Genomic DNA, 16,193 nt, shown 5'->3' on the forward strand with positions numbered 1-16,193 from the left:
AGCAGGATAACTAATCACTAGAGAAATACAAGCCCAAACCACAATCTTACTACAATGGGTACTGTAATATAAAAAAGAAAGAAAAAAAAAAAGAAATAGGAAGTGTTGGTGACAATACGTTGGTGTTAATAATAAAATTGTATAGAAAGACAATACTACAATTTTTAAAACATTAAAAACCAAAGCAGCATATTGCCTACTTTCACAGAACTCTGCTTCAGGGAATATTGAAATCAGATCTTCAAAAATTGGTCTTCATACCCATATTTACATTGGCATTATTCATAATAGTTATAACATGGACAACTGTAGTGTCTGTTCATCAGTAGATAAAGGAAAAACATAATATATTCATAGAATTGGAATATTATCCTGTGTTTAAATGGTGAGAGATCTGACACATACTACCATGTCAATGACCATAGGATATTATGCTTAGTGAAATAAACTAGACATGAAAAAAAAAAAAAACAACAGTACTATATGATTCCACTTACAAGAATTATCTGGCATAGTCAAATTCATATAAAGTGAAATAGTGATTTTTTCAGTGAATGAGACAAAATGAGTCCATCTTCACAGGGTTTGGAATTTTATTTTTTTTAAGATTGAAATGTTCTGGAGGTTGCTCCACAATATAAGTATACTTTAGCACTTCCTATTTGTCTACTAAAAAGTGGTTATGACTGACCTTGGGAGATGGCTCAGTCAGTCTAGTGTTTGTCTGGCAGACATGAAGACCTGAGTTTGAGGTCTAGAACAAATGTAAAAGGCCAGACATGGTTAGACATGCTTATAACCTAAGAGGTGGAAAAGCAGAAACACAAGGATGCCCAGGGCTTGTTGTCTAACTACCCCTTGAACTCCAGGACAGTGAGACTCTGTAGCCAAAGGTAGAACAAATAGTGTCCCAGAGGAACCACACCACACTCATGCTTATCCATTGGCCTTCACACTTAAATATGTGTATGTGCATGTATGAACACATATACAACACAAACATATATATGTTCATATAAGCATAGTTATGATGGTTTATTTGCATATATATTTTACCATAGGAAGATTAAGAACCCAGATCTTCTGGTAAAAGTGGTGATTAGATTCTGTTCTTTCCAGCCCGGCGGCGGTGGCGCACGCCTATAATCCCAGCACTTGGGAGGCAGAGGCAGGCGGATCTTTGTGAGTTCAAGGCCAGCCTGGGCCACAGAGCGAGATCCAGGAAAGGCACAAAGCTACACAGAGGAAACTCTGTCTCGAAAAAAACAAAAAAATAAAAATAAAAATAAAAAAGATTCTGTTCTTTCTCAAGCAAACCTGGTTTCTAATCCTGTCTTTATCACTGCATTAGCAAATGCCTCTCCTTCAATAAAGGCCAAATTAACTTATCAGTTAATGTATCCCTATATCTATACATTTTCTGTGGGGATTAAATTAGAAAACATCATTTGTTATGTACTTTTTTTACAAAATTTGGTTCATAAAACACTCAACAAATTTTAGGTTCCTTTATTTACATATTCATGAGCACACATTGGTGAGCCAAACTGAATTGTAAGGGAAATGTGGTTTATATGGAGACTTTCTTGGCTAAAATCAACAACACATGCCTTGCGGTTTTTTTCTCATCATTTAAAGGATCAGTATGAAGTGGACCTCAGATTCTACTGGCCAGTGACATTCTGTAGCCATTTTTGCTACTTTCCTGGGCATCGCCTAACAAACTTTAAAATTAGCAAAAAACATCCATTTTCCTACACCAGTTATTCTAACAAAATCAATGTCGTTTTATTTGCCTGGGGATGAGGGGTGGGACAGACTTATTTACATGTACTGTCAAAATGCTGCCATTTCTTCCTGTAGCTAATTCTCAATTCTTCTCAGAAGCTTCCATGATGCTGTATCTTTTGTTGGAAAATGGGTCATTTTCAGAAAATTCCAGTTTCTTTCTCAGTCCTTAGCACTCTCAGGATCCTCAGGTGGCCAACATGGAAGTCAACATCAAGTTGGTACCGAGTATGATCTGTTACCATGGTGCCATCTTATCTGTGCTTAGGTCTAATGTAGAAGGATCAGACATAGCACACAGTGTGGCTCTGTGATGTTCAAGGAAGGCTGGTAAGAGGAGGAAAGAAGAATGAATAAATATGAAACTGAATTTCTGTAATATCTGTGGACCAAGTGAAAGGTAATGGAAACCTTTTTAAAAGCAACATAAAAATGTTGACTTTATTAGCCAAGGGATTCGGGAAATTGTCAAATTTCCAATGTCACCTGACCACAAAGAAATAAATGATTTCACATCTTCATGTTCTCTGAGTATTTCCCTCTTCATGGCTCAGGTGCTCAACTAGTTTTTACCATTCAACTTTTTTTTGGCATTTATATGAATTAGTATCTTGTAAATTAGGATAATGGAAATATTTTTCTGGATGAGTTTATCAGTTCCATGTCTAGAATTGCTTAGAGGGTCTCACAAGGAATAGGCAAAAACTTAGAATTGCGTGCCAAGTGGCGCAGCAGATGAAGGCGGGTCTTCCTGTGTGTGGGCTTCACAAGGCCAGCAGCATCACTTGAGGATTCAGAGCTCACATCCTCCCAAGACCCACAGAGTCAGACCCACAGAGTCAGAAACTTGGGATGGGGAGAGAGCAGAAGCTTGTCTCAAGCAACTTTCTGGATTGTTCTCATGCATCCCAATATGGCAGGTGTGCTTTCCTTCCCAACTCATGTTTATACTGTGTACCTGGCTAGACTTACAATCTTTTAGTTCTGTTTATCAGTGCATATTAATTATTAAATATATAAGATTTCATTAGGACATTTTTCTACATAAATATCACATACTCTGGTCACATCGTTCCTTTATCATCCCTTCTTATCTCCCTCTTCATCCTCCTTTTCTCTTTGACCTCCATTTTGCTTTCATTAGATTCTCATTTTCTGTCAGCTGATACAACAACTATTTGAAGTCAGTGATATTAGTCATATTAACTTGCAAATGTAAGTATGAAGATTAAAGAATTAAGTACTTATTTCCAGAGGATTCATAGTGTCTCTCAGAAACAAAAAGCCTTATTAGCTACCTTTTTTGAAGGAGGTAGGAGAGCAGTGCACTAAATAAGTAGCTCAGGATTGCATTCCAGACCAAAACCAAAACACAGGGACTCCTGACCGTCCTTCCTTCTGTTTCCTAATTATGTCCTATATGGCCCCAAAGTATGAAAACATAAGCAGTCTGTTTGACCTTTGTTCCTATTGACAGCATATGTGATGAAGAAAGGGCTCAGTTAACTGATGACCACGACACACACACAGCATCGTTATATTCACATTCTCTGAGTATATTCCCACTCTTTATTAAGAAGATAATGTCTTCTCTTGTATTTCCCAAGTTTTGATTTATGTTTCAAGATGAGAGGTAGTCTCATATGAAAAGTATACAAGCACAAAGTAGGTTCCATCTTGGTGCTTGGGGAACAGTCTCAGGAGGATTGTAGAGCCTTTGCTTAATCATGCAAGAGGAGAGACTTGAGAGATGTAATGATGTCTGCCACTCATGTGCTCTGCAATCATCCATCCTCCTCTCAAAGCTTCTTCCATTTTCCTTTTACTTATTTCATTTTGCTCCATCTTTTCTTTACTAATCATTGTGAATTTATTTAAAGTTTCTCAATGGACGTTTCTTAAATGTGCCAGAAGTTTCCTTAATGACTAGAAGGTCAAGAGACATGAGAAAACTCAACTGTTATTGCTTTGATGGGCACTTGCCCAGGAACACCAGAGCATCCTGTTTCAGGAGCCTCCCCTCTGCCTGCAGGTGGCAGTGACCACCTGTGTCATGTCCCTGCCCCATAACCTGAGATGCACACCTCAGTGCTGTGTTAATGCCATGGTTTACTCTTACTCTCCACAATCATCCGGCCAGTCGCTAAGGGAGGGGAGTGTCTGCCTGTCTCCTTAGTGTCCCTAGGCCTGGCATTGGGACATTTAGATACTTTTGAGTGGGCAGATTGATATTGAATAAATGAAAGTTCTAGCCAATGAAAAGGAAGGTTGTCAATATTATCTCCCAGTTCACTTGGGAAATAATGGATCTGAAGGTGGTGAAGAGGAGAAATGAGTGGTTATTACTCGGTAATTCTTACTGAAGATTTATTAAGCCTTTTTGTTTTGAAGACTGACCTTGCAATGGTTTCTACAAGAAAGTAAGGGTCTGGGGATAATGTTTTTGTGAACCTTTTATGCAATGTAAAAATTAAAAAAAAAAAAAAAGAATTTTCCAGTGCAAAATCAGGGATCATTAGGAAATGGTCTTTTGGAAGGTGGAAGGCAATGTGTGCTTCTGGAGTCAGTGCTTGGATTTCAAGTATCAGCTGAATCTTGGTGATAGTCCTTAGCCTTCTTAGATGGGAGAGGGAGCTTTAACAACAGAGCCATGGGCCCAGGGAGTGAGTCATTTCCTCCCGCTGACTCCCTGTGTGGCTGGGCTGAGGCTAGATTTGGAATGAATTTGGAGTGACCCCTGATGTTTTCTCACCCCCCACAAAGTAACCTTAAAAATATCTTTGTGTCTAACCGGACATGAGTTAAAGTCAAAATGACTCTGTCCTAGTCAATAACATAGGTCACCGTGTGTAGGGGCGAGGGTGCAGCTGGGGAATGATGTTTGTGTTGCCTCACTTACCAAAAGCGCTTCTTGGGGAGAAGAGAAATGTCAAAGAAGCCATCCCAGGAAGAAGGACAAGCTTAGCCCTGGACTAGAATTTCTTAGCACAGCTACTGAATGAGGTCATGCCATTCCAGTGATTGCTAGAGTGGGGCCCATGGGAAATGTGGAACCACGGAAAGGAGATAGACAGAGAGGGGGGCAGAAAGAAGGGGAGAGAGAGAGAGAGAGAGAGAGAGAGAGAGAGAGAGAGAGAGAGAGAGAGAGGAGAGGAGAGGAGAGGAGAGGAGAGGAGAGGAGAGGAGAGGAGAGGAGAGGAGAGGAGAGGAGAGGAGAGAAAAAGGAGAGGTACATACATGAACACCCCACAGTATACGTATGCAAAAGTATAGGGATTCCTTTGCTGTCAGCACCTGACAAGTGTTAGACCTACAGATTAGTAAGGTCACCATGACTGTGGACACTTCTTTGGATGTAGGGGACCGGATGGAAAAACACCTGCCCCATAATTTCTATGCTGACAACAGGCCTTAGTGACAATGCACAGGTTTGATAATCAGTTGTTGAGTGTAGTATCTGTGGAATCAGCACTGAGAGTATCCTGGAGAAAAAGAAGCCAGAAGAAGAGAGAGCCAGCTCTGTTTTGCTAAAAGAGAGATTAAATTTCAACCTCTGGAGGAAAACAAAGAGTGAAAATGAAAAATGAAAAAAAAAAAAAAACAAGAAAAACTAAACCCAAAAGTTTGTTTCTGGTGCTTTTCAGTATCATTTTCAATGTATGCCTGTTCTCCAGGCAGTTAAAGAATGGCAGATGTGTGCACTTCAACCCAAGTCCTCTTGGATGGTGCCTGGAGCAGCTGGGCATCTCTCTGACCTTTCTTTCTGGATAGATTTGTGATGGGGAAAGGAAAGCCTCACCCTCCACCTTCTGTCTGATCCAGCACAGCTGCATTTTCTCATTCCTGAGAACCGGACGAGTTTCCTGAGCCCTGGGTTGATATAGCGTACCATCTTCAGCGCAGCTGTAATTTTAACAAGGGAAAGCCGACTTGACCTCTCTAATCCTTACTCCAGACACCTTGAGCTCCTGAGACTGCTGTATGTATGCATGTGCATTTAAGGATTTTTGTTAGCTGTACTTCTAAGAATGTGGCTCAGTCCAAAGTTTAAAAAAAAAAAACTGAGGCAGCAGCGGGGGCGGGGGAGGCCTTCAGTGAACATCTGCCTTATTCTGACCAGTAGATTTGTAGCTTTAACATTTGCAAAAGCAAAATCGATGTTGTTATCCTCTGTTCACCTATTTATGTCATAATCTTCCTGTTTCCTCTTCTGGGGTCAAGTGATGGATGCTATTTCCCCTCTTCTCCATGAACCATAGAAGAACTAATCCAGAATTAAAAGTATGAGAGGCATGGGGGTAAAGGCTTGAAAATCCATTGCAGCTAGTCTGAGAATTGTACAACCAATCTGAGGGTTTTTTTTTAGACTCATATTTTTGGGAGGGAACTGTTTTATGAATGAACATAAGCTTGATACACGGGATGCGTGGGATTGGTCTGAGAGCCTTGTCTGGGTCAACTGCCACATCTGGCTTTTATGAATCTTGCACATTGTGACTCATGCTTACACAAATAGTAATCCTTGATAGTGACCACTTGTGATTCCACAAACAATGTCAAATGCCAGAGAAATGCTGTGGCTGCCTGGCTAAGCTGCTCATGCTCTTGCTGTCCCTAATGTTGGGTGGGCAGTTATGGAAGCTCTCCACTGTTTTCAGGAAGCTAAGCTTCACACCTTTTCTCTTCTCTAGGACCTCAAGTAGCCTGCTCCTGGCATTTTTTTAGCCTGATCATCTCCTTGCCCTGTCCCCTCAGAAGTGCCAGGGGACTATATTGGCAGATGGTCTGTGTTTTTTTTTTTTTTTTTTTTTTTTTTTTTTTTTTTTTTTAAACATACTCCACTGGAAATATGGCAAGTCATTTAACTTCTCTGGGTCCCAGTTCCCCCATCTAGTGAAAATGAAGTGTAATTTAGAGGAATTAAAATAGTGAGCATGTATTAAAATTTCCCAAGAGGTAGGCACTGCTCTAAGTGGTATATTAGAATTGTTTCTGTTAACATCTTAAAAATACAACTTGAATATCCCTTTTGCCAGCAAGAAAATTGACACACAACACATTGGCAGTAAGGGCTTGAATCAGAATTTCTTGATCTTTTTCTCTGGAGCATCAGTTCCCAACCAAGGGCTTTGTTGAATCCAAACAGACACTTAGTAATGTCTGGGGACATTTCTGCTTATCACACAGCTAAGAGAAGGGTGCTACTGGTCTTTTGGAGGCTGAGAACAAGGATGTTGATTCACATTACAGTACTGGACCACCCACAAAATAAGAATTATCCAGCCCCAGATGTCCACAATACTGAAGCAGAGAATGGCCAGCTCAGAACCTATTCTCACCACTATACTAATTTATGGTGATATTTTATTTGTGCTGAAATGTGATTTTATTTGTATGTTAATAAATAAAGTTGCCTGGGGGTCAGAGCTAATAGCAAGCCATAGCAGAAGCCAGGAGGTGTTGGCACACACCTTTAATCTGATCACACGGCAGGCAGATCTCTGTGTGTTCAAGGACATAGGAAGTTTGGAGACACATGCCTTTAATCTCAATACAAACCATAGAGACCTGGAAGTCTGTATAGACAGGCAGTGACAATGAGGTCATGTGGTTGGGTTTACAACCAATTAGAAGGCAGAACAGAAAGTCAATAAAAAGACAGACACACAGGAAGTAGTTCTCTTTCTCAGGGGAAGGATGGCAGCGGCAGCAGGTGAGAAGAAGGCGGTTTTAATCTCAGCTCTTAGCTACTGCTCTGACCTCTTGGGCTTTTAACTCTGCATTTGGCTCTGTGTTTCTTATTTAATAAGACTGTTACACTGTACTAACTCACCGGACAACACCATCAAGGATGAGGATATAGAGCATAAATTCTGGTGATACCTGGAAGGGCCAAAGCACAATGAAGAACAGATGTATGAGCTCAGTAAAGTCAGTTTTCTATTGTTCTTATCAGCTTCTCTCCTCAGTCTCACTTCTCTATTATTAATGGAGTTTTAAAGATTGCATGCACCTTTTGTCAGAAAAGTCTGTGAGCATAGTGTAAAAAAAAGGCCTCCTCCGACCTAGCTGCCTTGTACACTGTTAGTGCTTGTTTTTCTGTGTGGGTTCTATGACTTAGGCCTCCACTGGAGTCTGTCCCTGACCCCCATATAGCCCAATAGCTTTGTTAGGAGGATGGCTTTCTTCTTCCACATAGCACCTGAAGATATTTGAGTAGGCAGTGCATGATCAGTAGCTCTAGGTCCAGTGACAGAGAACTCACAGGTTTACATGGGAATGCATTGCACCAATTGTCCAAAAGTTAGGAAACTGATCTCCTATATGAATACTTTAGGAGTTTTTACTGTCTCCTATATGCCTCATTCCTGTGAGATTCTGGGATATCTCAAAAATGCTCCTCTTTCCTAGCAACTGAATGGATCATGAGGTTGTAAAGCTTTGAAGGACTGACAAGCAGATACTGAACGCTAAAGGGTAACTGGGGGAACTGTAACTTGGTTTTGCTCTCTTCCATGCTTCTTCTCAGTAGTCAGAGCAGTCTTGAGCCCCTAGTTATATCTGTAATTTCACAGAGCTGCTCAAGGCCCTGGTGCTAAGGAGCACAGTATTCTGTGGGAAAGACCACTGCTAGGCCGGCCTCACAGATTCTAGGTTCCTAGGGGCCACTCCATCATGTGGGGGTATGGCAAGCCATTCCTAATGGAAAGCAGGTACTAACAAGTACAGCCACATACTCACCATGCATTTATAAAAGTTAACTGTGCTTGGCACTCTTCCATCTACATTACACATGTTATTTAGCTTAATTATAATAATAACCAGTCTGGAGAAGTGCCATTTTATTTCCATTTTGAATATAAGGAAACACATGAGAAACTTAGCCCTTTCTCTAAGATAGTAGTAGATATCAGAGCCTGAAAATCAACTCAGAGATGTAATCCAGAGGCTGTATTCTTGACCACTAAAATGATCAACCTATATACAGAAAAGGTCGCAGGTCAAAAGAAATAAAGGTTCTGAAATTCAAAAAATCAAGAACAAGAAATAACAGCAGTAACTGGACACACACCTAAGGCACCTGTATTTGTCATAAAAAATAGAAGTTGATTATGAGGTTCACATCATGAATGATGGGATTTTACATAAACCTGACAAGAACAAGCCACTGTTACATCAACTGGGACATGGGGACTTATAAATATCTGAAGGGTTAATCAATACCTGAGAAGTCTCAAACAATCCTCACCAGGCATTTATAGGCAACACTTTCCATAGACTACTCATAGTAGCTTTCTGACACTACATGGGACACAAATCTATGCACATCAAGGCAGAAATACCACAGTTTCTAGAGGAAAATCTTATCACACAGTCCTTCAAAGCATGAGTGAGATATTCATACAGATGTCTTCAAATAGAGAGTGGCTGTCTAATTCTGTCTTCCATCTATTTTAACAGTTCATGGATTGGACTTGAGCTCAGTAGAGAAACTGAGAGTTTCATCATTCCTTGATGAATCACCCTAAGGCTCAACTTTATCACTTCTAAATGAGCTTTTTATGCCTACTAAACTCTAATTAAGAAATATGCAACCACTCACTTGCATCCTTTGCCAGGTAGGAAGGTTGATCAGCTAAGTAAGTGGTCAGGAAGGGTTAGTGAAGAGGCTACAAATAAATGTACATCAGACCATTAGATGTAAATGTTTTCAAATTATCCTCAGTGTTTCTTAGTCCTTAACATCCCTTCTTTCATGCACTGAAATGGATCTCAAATCCTTTCATTTCCTTGGTGCATACATTTTAGGCCAAATGCTTTCTATCTCCATGAATAAGCTTGAAGACTATGACCTGCCTCTGTTCCTCTGAACATTTTCTAGAAGAACACACACATTTGTGGTAATTCAACCTCAGTCACTGTATCAATCTCATTTGTAAAAACATCTATTCTCATTGTTGAATAATATTAGAGTCACACACACAATTTCTACTGGACGCCTTCCACTCAATCCCAAGTCTTGCCATTTTCAGTGCGCCAGCCATGCCACTGATGCTTTCTGGACAGAGTTTCTACTTTGCCTTTGCTTATCTTTTCAGATACTTGCACTGTCTGTCATGGCTGTGCACTGGCCCCCAATCCCATGTGTCCTTGCCTTGTTCTGCTTCTATCTATTTCTATGACTGGTCATCTAGCTGTGCGTGGTGCATTCCAGCCGTGCCACCTCCTCTCAAGCTCAGATCTTCCAGTTAATATGTCTATAACTTAATCCATTGTGTTTCCACTTTCTACTTACTTCTCTCTGAAAATTTTATAACAATGAACAAGAATATCATCTTCCTAGAGAGTTAATAAGAAATTAGGAGGTAAAGTGAGAGTGAATACTGTCTATGTCTCAAGTCTTCTATTCAACTGACTCTTAGAAAGTTGCATTTGAAGATGCCTAGGCTCTGTTTTCTTACCCACCATTGTCTCATTCAGCCTTCAGGCTCTTACCCTCTAACTGCAGTCCTCCTCTTTGATACTTCATATTTGCACTGGCCTCTGACCCTTTGACACTTTCTCATCCTGCTCAGTCTCATATGGAATATGTGTAATCCTCAGGTCAAAGACCTTTGGTCTAAGAATCCCTACTGTTTTATATTGCTTGTATGCCACAATGCAGCATCTGAACAACTTAGTCTAGATGCCAATGTGTCTTTGTGCGTTGTTACATAAGCACGTATGTACTGCAGACACACATGCCTCACTTCAACGATACAGGATTTATGGTGTTGATTTGCAAGGTTTTGAAGGCATGTATTTGGGGGTGGGGATTATACTCTACAGTAGAAATTGAGGAAACCAGACAGGCAGTTACATGGAAATTAAATTAAAATTAAATTACATTAAATTAAAACGTAAGCTCCTTTAAGTCAGCTGCTCATGGTCTCTTGTTATGCCTCACAACACTCAAGAAAGTACCTTGTTTCATGTGATTGAGTTCAGACCCAGGAAAGAGGGGACTTGCATTAATCAAAAGCAGATGGCGCAGCTGAGGCTCTACAGGTTAAAGCTCTATGCCAGTCGTTGAGGAGAAATGGAGTGGATTTCAGAAGCAAAATATTTGTGTGTGATGAGTTGGAGTTTGGGAAGGTTTTTATTTTTGAATGGAAAAAAATCCCCAAAGAGCCAAGAGGACACTAATGGATAAAATGCTTTGCACATATGGGGTGGAAAATTGTGCTCGCTTAAGTCAAAACGCAGCTTCTGGAGATCACAGTGGCTTCGCCTCACAGGTGCCTGACCCTAAGGCCGCAGCACAGCTCCATGTGTTTGGCCCTGGTCCTTGACTCCAGCCAGCCATGGGAGAAGATCAGATTCAGTGAGGCAGAAACTTCTAGAACTGCTTGAAAATGTTCCTTTTGCCAAAGAAGATCCCTTTTTCCCCTTCTCACCCTTTTATCCACACACAGGAGCATTAAAGAACTAAATAGCTCTCGTCCCAGCTTCCTCCTGGCTCACTCTCCTGGCTCATGCTCCTCGGAGCAGCAGCTGGTTTTCAGCTGATGTTTAAGCTTGCATACTCCACGTTAAATCACTCAGATTCTTCCTAAAGAAAAGACATCCTTTTCTTTGGCTATTTTCATTGCTTTTAGATGTTGTTCCTACAGGGCTGCCTCACTTTATGAATGCTTATCCTTTCTTCAAAACATACCATTTATATACATGGGCACTACATGCAAACTGAATCAGAATTGAAATGCACCAGAAAGGAGGCAATGTAAGGATGTGAGGAACTTTTTAATTTTTTTTTTCACAGAATCTTTGGTAACACAAGTGATTGATTCTCTTCATTCTTTTCCCAAAAGATTCTGCTTTCTCTTTACTAGCTTAGAGAATTTTGATGGATGGGTGCTGGAGAGTCTCAACATGGGATTTACACTTGGTTCCAGGCAGCAGTTACTACCAGGCAGTAGTCCTAGCTTTGTGTGTCTCTCCTCTGCTCTATATAGCATGTCTCAGCTACATGTTATTGAACAAAGGTGTTAAAACATTTATATGTTTTAAAAGATTGGTATGTTCAAATCAGCACCATATCCTGTAAGTCATCACGTTGGGACAACCTAGCACATCCTGTGTATGTACTCTTTATGCTGAGTTGTGTTGGAGAATGGTGCTAGGACAACCTGGTGCACTTGTAATCACTGCATGACTAGTTTCTAGACAGCCATAGGTCTAGGGCATACTTAGAACCTAAGCAGCAGAAAATCTTCTTAAGCATCTTCAGGCCTCGGTTGGTCACCCTTAATTTCACAGTGTCACCCCATTTCCCCAGGCTCTTAGCAACTACATTACAATGGTGTCATCCATTGCAGGCCAGGCACAGTTCTCACAGCTTTGCAGATACCAGCTCATTCATCCATCAATAACACCAAGCAGCAGGTATCTGCTCCTCAGGTTCATTTGACAGAAAAGGAAGCTTGGCACTAGGACTCACTGGCCATCACAGTGGTAGAACTGGATCCTTTTGAGGCTTAACTTTCAAATCACACACTATAGACTAAGAGAAGAAGCCACATCTGATTTTGTGCATGACCTTGAGTTATGCAGTATTCAAGAATCTTTAGGTATTCTCTCCACAATAGCTGATCATGTTTACTTTGTACATAGTGGATCTGAATGCCATCTCTATATATTTTTTTAGTCTCCCCTTTAATTAACCCTGTTTATAAGAATAAGTCAGATTTGTAACTCACCCAAGGACTCTGTAGTTGCTGAAGAAGGAGTCTGAGCAAAAAGTTTCTCTACCATAGTGTACAAAATTATGCTAAACAGAAAAAAACATTCTTTGTTAAAGAAGTTTCAGAATAATTGGATAAATAAGAGATTTTTGAGAACAGGATATGAAGGTGATGAATCTTACCATACAAATCTGAGCCATCTTATTGGATCTACTCTCCCCAACTCATACATAAACACACACACACACACACACACAGAGAGAGAGAGAGAAAGAGAGAGAGAGAGAGAGAGAGAGAGAGAGAGAGAGAGAGAGAGAGAGAGAGAGAGCTGCTCCACAAAACAAGATTATATTTTCAATAAAATACAGCAACTCAATAGTGAAAGTTAAAGGAAACTGAAAGAATTCTACAACTCCTCCTGCCCCAAGTGAAAGTCCCTTAAAATGCCTCTACAGAGACACATTTTTTAACTTTTTTATTAGGAAGTCATTCAAACCAAGCTCTCTACTGTCTGCTCCCCGACTTTTCTGTATGGATTTATTTCTTACAGACTTTCCAAGCATTCTCATGCTTTGTAAGAATACATCCCGATTCCTTAGTTTCTTAGCCAGGTCATTCCAGTCTGCCACATGAATGTCTCTTTTCCAAGGTGCCCCTTTGCTCACAGCAGGCACTCAGCATTCATGTTGACTCATGTTGAAGGCAAAGAGAGCCTTCTGTCTTCCAGCTATTCCTTTGGCTTCCATCTTCTCTGGGGAGATTAGGCTCCTGTTCTTTTGGCCAGGGCTCGGTGTGTAGGTGCCCTAACTACGAGGGCTTCCCCAATGTTTCATTTAGACTATCATGTGAAAACTCTCTAAGATAAAGGAACACAACAGTCAGTAATAAGTGCAGCATATTTCACATTGTGTATTTCAGGGCTTCCTTTATTCATTTTCCACGTATCAACTTTCTTTGTTAAAGTTTCTGTTCCTGTGATAAAACATCACAACTATAAGAAACCTGGGGAAGAAAGGGTTTGTTTGGCTTGCAGCTGTCAGTTCATACTCCATCACTGAGGGAACTTGGGGCAGGAACATGGAGGAAGGTACTGAAGCAGAAGTCATGGAGGAATCCCATGACTTTTTTATTAGGAAGTCATTCAAACCAAGCTCTCTACTGTCTGCTCCCCGACTTTTCTGTATGGATTTATTTCTTACAGACTTTCCAAGCATTCTCATGCTTTGTAAGAATACATCCTGATTCCTTAGTTTCTTAGCCAGGTCATTCCAGTCTGCCACATGAATGTCTCTTTTCATGGCTCGTTATGGTTTGCTCAGCTTGCTTTCCTACACAACTCAGAATCACTTGTCCAGGAGTTGCAACCCTGACACATACATACTGTGGGCCTGGCCTGATCAAGAAAATACCCTACATACTCACCTACAGGCAATCTGAGGGAGGCAATTTCTCAATTGAGGTTTGTACTCCCAAATAACTGCAGCTTGTGCCAAGCTGACAAAACCATGGCCAAAGCATCAAGGTTTTCAGAAGTTGACAAAGGAAAAGAAACAGAGCATGCTCAAGTTCATGAACTTGCTAAATGACAGAGCCAGGAACTGGAAGCAGGCTGACTCAGTCTTCTTCATCCTCTTTTTTTTCTAAATATTCACTCAACTATTAACCAGCATGAAGTCTGAGGAGAACATGGAGTGCTCCATGTTGCCTTGTGATGCTTCATAACTTGCCTTGCTCTGTGTTCATGACTGAAGAAAACTGAATTAATGTTTAATACAAGTTTATGAAATCATTGAAGACAATTTTCATGGTAAAAAAATACCACCCCAGTTTCTCCTGCCCTGCTAGAAAAAAAAAACCTGGGAGAAAAGCTTGTTTTCCACAATACTTTCTGTATGACATTTACCTTAAATTAAATATTGCAGATAGATAGGATTATTAGGCACATAGGAATCTATATTAGAATGTATCCAGGAGTTATTGTGGTTACACTGGGGCTGATGTAAATCATTCTTTCTTCTTCTCTCTTTCTTTTGCTATCTTTTGAGGCAAAGTCTAGCTATGTTAACCAGACTTCCCTCAAACTCCCTTTCTAGCCCAGGTTGGCCTGGAATTCCCCATCCTCTAGTACCAGCATCTTAAGTGCTAGGGTAATTGCCATGTGTTGCCATACCCAGCTCAAGCCTTATTCTTTAATTTCGGTGTTGACTTTTTGAAGCACTGTAAGACTCAAGTGTGTTATTAATTTTCTCAAGCCCATGATGCTCATATTTGCAATTTTAGCTGGACTGGGTCACAGTCCAGGCTGCAGCAGTCACCTGAGCTTTCTTGGGAGGTGTGTACTAGACTGGGTTGCATAAAGGTACAATGTGCAGGATTGAGGTGGTGGTGGGCAAAGAGGAGACTTCAGCAGGCTTCATTTCACTGCATAGGCATAATCAAGTCAGAATATTAATGTGGTAATTGCTTCCCCCTTTGTGTTTACAGAGAGAGAGAAACAGCTGGGGCGGTTGACATCTGAAACAGGAGCCGCTGATCGATCGTTACTTGCACAGCAGATGGGCTTGGGTTATGAATAAGCAGCAAATGTGAAAAAGAGATTCATGGGGTTGAGCCAGGCTTGCTTCATGCAAAAACGGTTAACCCTTCCTGCTTGCCATTGGCCCAGGTTAGCTAGACTGCTTTTATTCTATTATGGTCAGAGACCTAAATGCTGTAAAGAACACAGTGTGGTAAAGAACAGAATAAGACTATACTGAGAATATACACAAGCAGATCTGAGGCATGCCTAATGATCACTAGATTGAAGCATAACCCTGACTGTATTATGGGTGAATGACAAGGAAGTCCCTCTACCTTTATTTATATTCTTTTTTTTTTTTTCCGAGACAGGGTTTCTCTGTGTAGCTTTGTGCCTCTCCTGGAACTCACTTGGTAGCCCAGGCTGGCCTCGAACTCACAGAGATCCACCTGGCTCTGCCTCCTGAGTGCTGGGATTAAAGGCGTGCGCCACCACCGCCCGGCTATTTATAGAAATCAATGTCTCAAAATAGTAAGCTTTAAGAGAACTAGGGAGTCCATACAAAGGGATCCTGGGCATAATGTGGTTTGAGAGCTATTAACAAAACAAACAAACAAACAAAAAGCACTCATCCCTAGTATCTCTGGAGCACAGCCCGCTCTAATGCTTACAGTTGTGTATTTAGGAGAGCCTTTCTTCATGTTATGTAACTGATGGAAGCTCAATAAAACACAGTGTCCTTGAGAGGGGTGACCTGTTGCCTGTTGAAGTATTAGTACATAAGATCCTTTCCAAACTTCATTTTCCAAGCTAGCAGAAAACAAAAACAACTCCCTATGAATTAGGACAAAGGACAGAGGAGGGTTTAAAGTGGGAGAGGTGGTGCCCTTAGGTCACAGGCTTCTGGTTTTCCATGGCCTTGAGAATCTTGACCTTGAAAGCATGCAACCTCATCCAGCTGGGAGATTCTTACTTATTTGAAAAAAGTCAAAACAATCTCAGGTACAATGACTACGTCGTAGATAGGTCCACAGATTAAACATAACAAAGATTATGGAAGCGTTTTAATAAGTTTTGAGACAATACCAAGCATCAGATAGCAGTGGTGTGGAGAGGGTGGGCGGCGGAGTGCTGGTGGACAGAAGTAGTTCTTACAGTGGGAG

The sequence above is a fragment of the Peromyscus leucopus genome, chromosome 5 (assembly GCF_004664715.2).
Source record: "Peromyscus leucopus breed LL Stock chromosome 5, UCI_PerLeu_2.1, whole genome shotgun sequence".
Lineage (NCBI taxonomy): Eukaryota > Metazoa > Chordata > Mammalia > Rodentia > Cricetidae > Peromyscus > Peromyscus leucopus.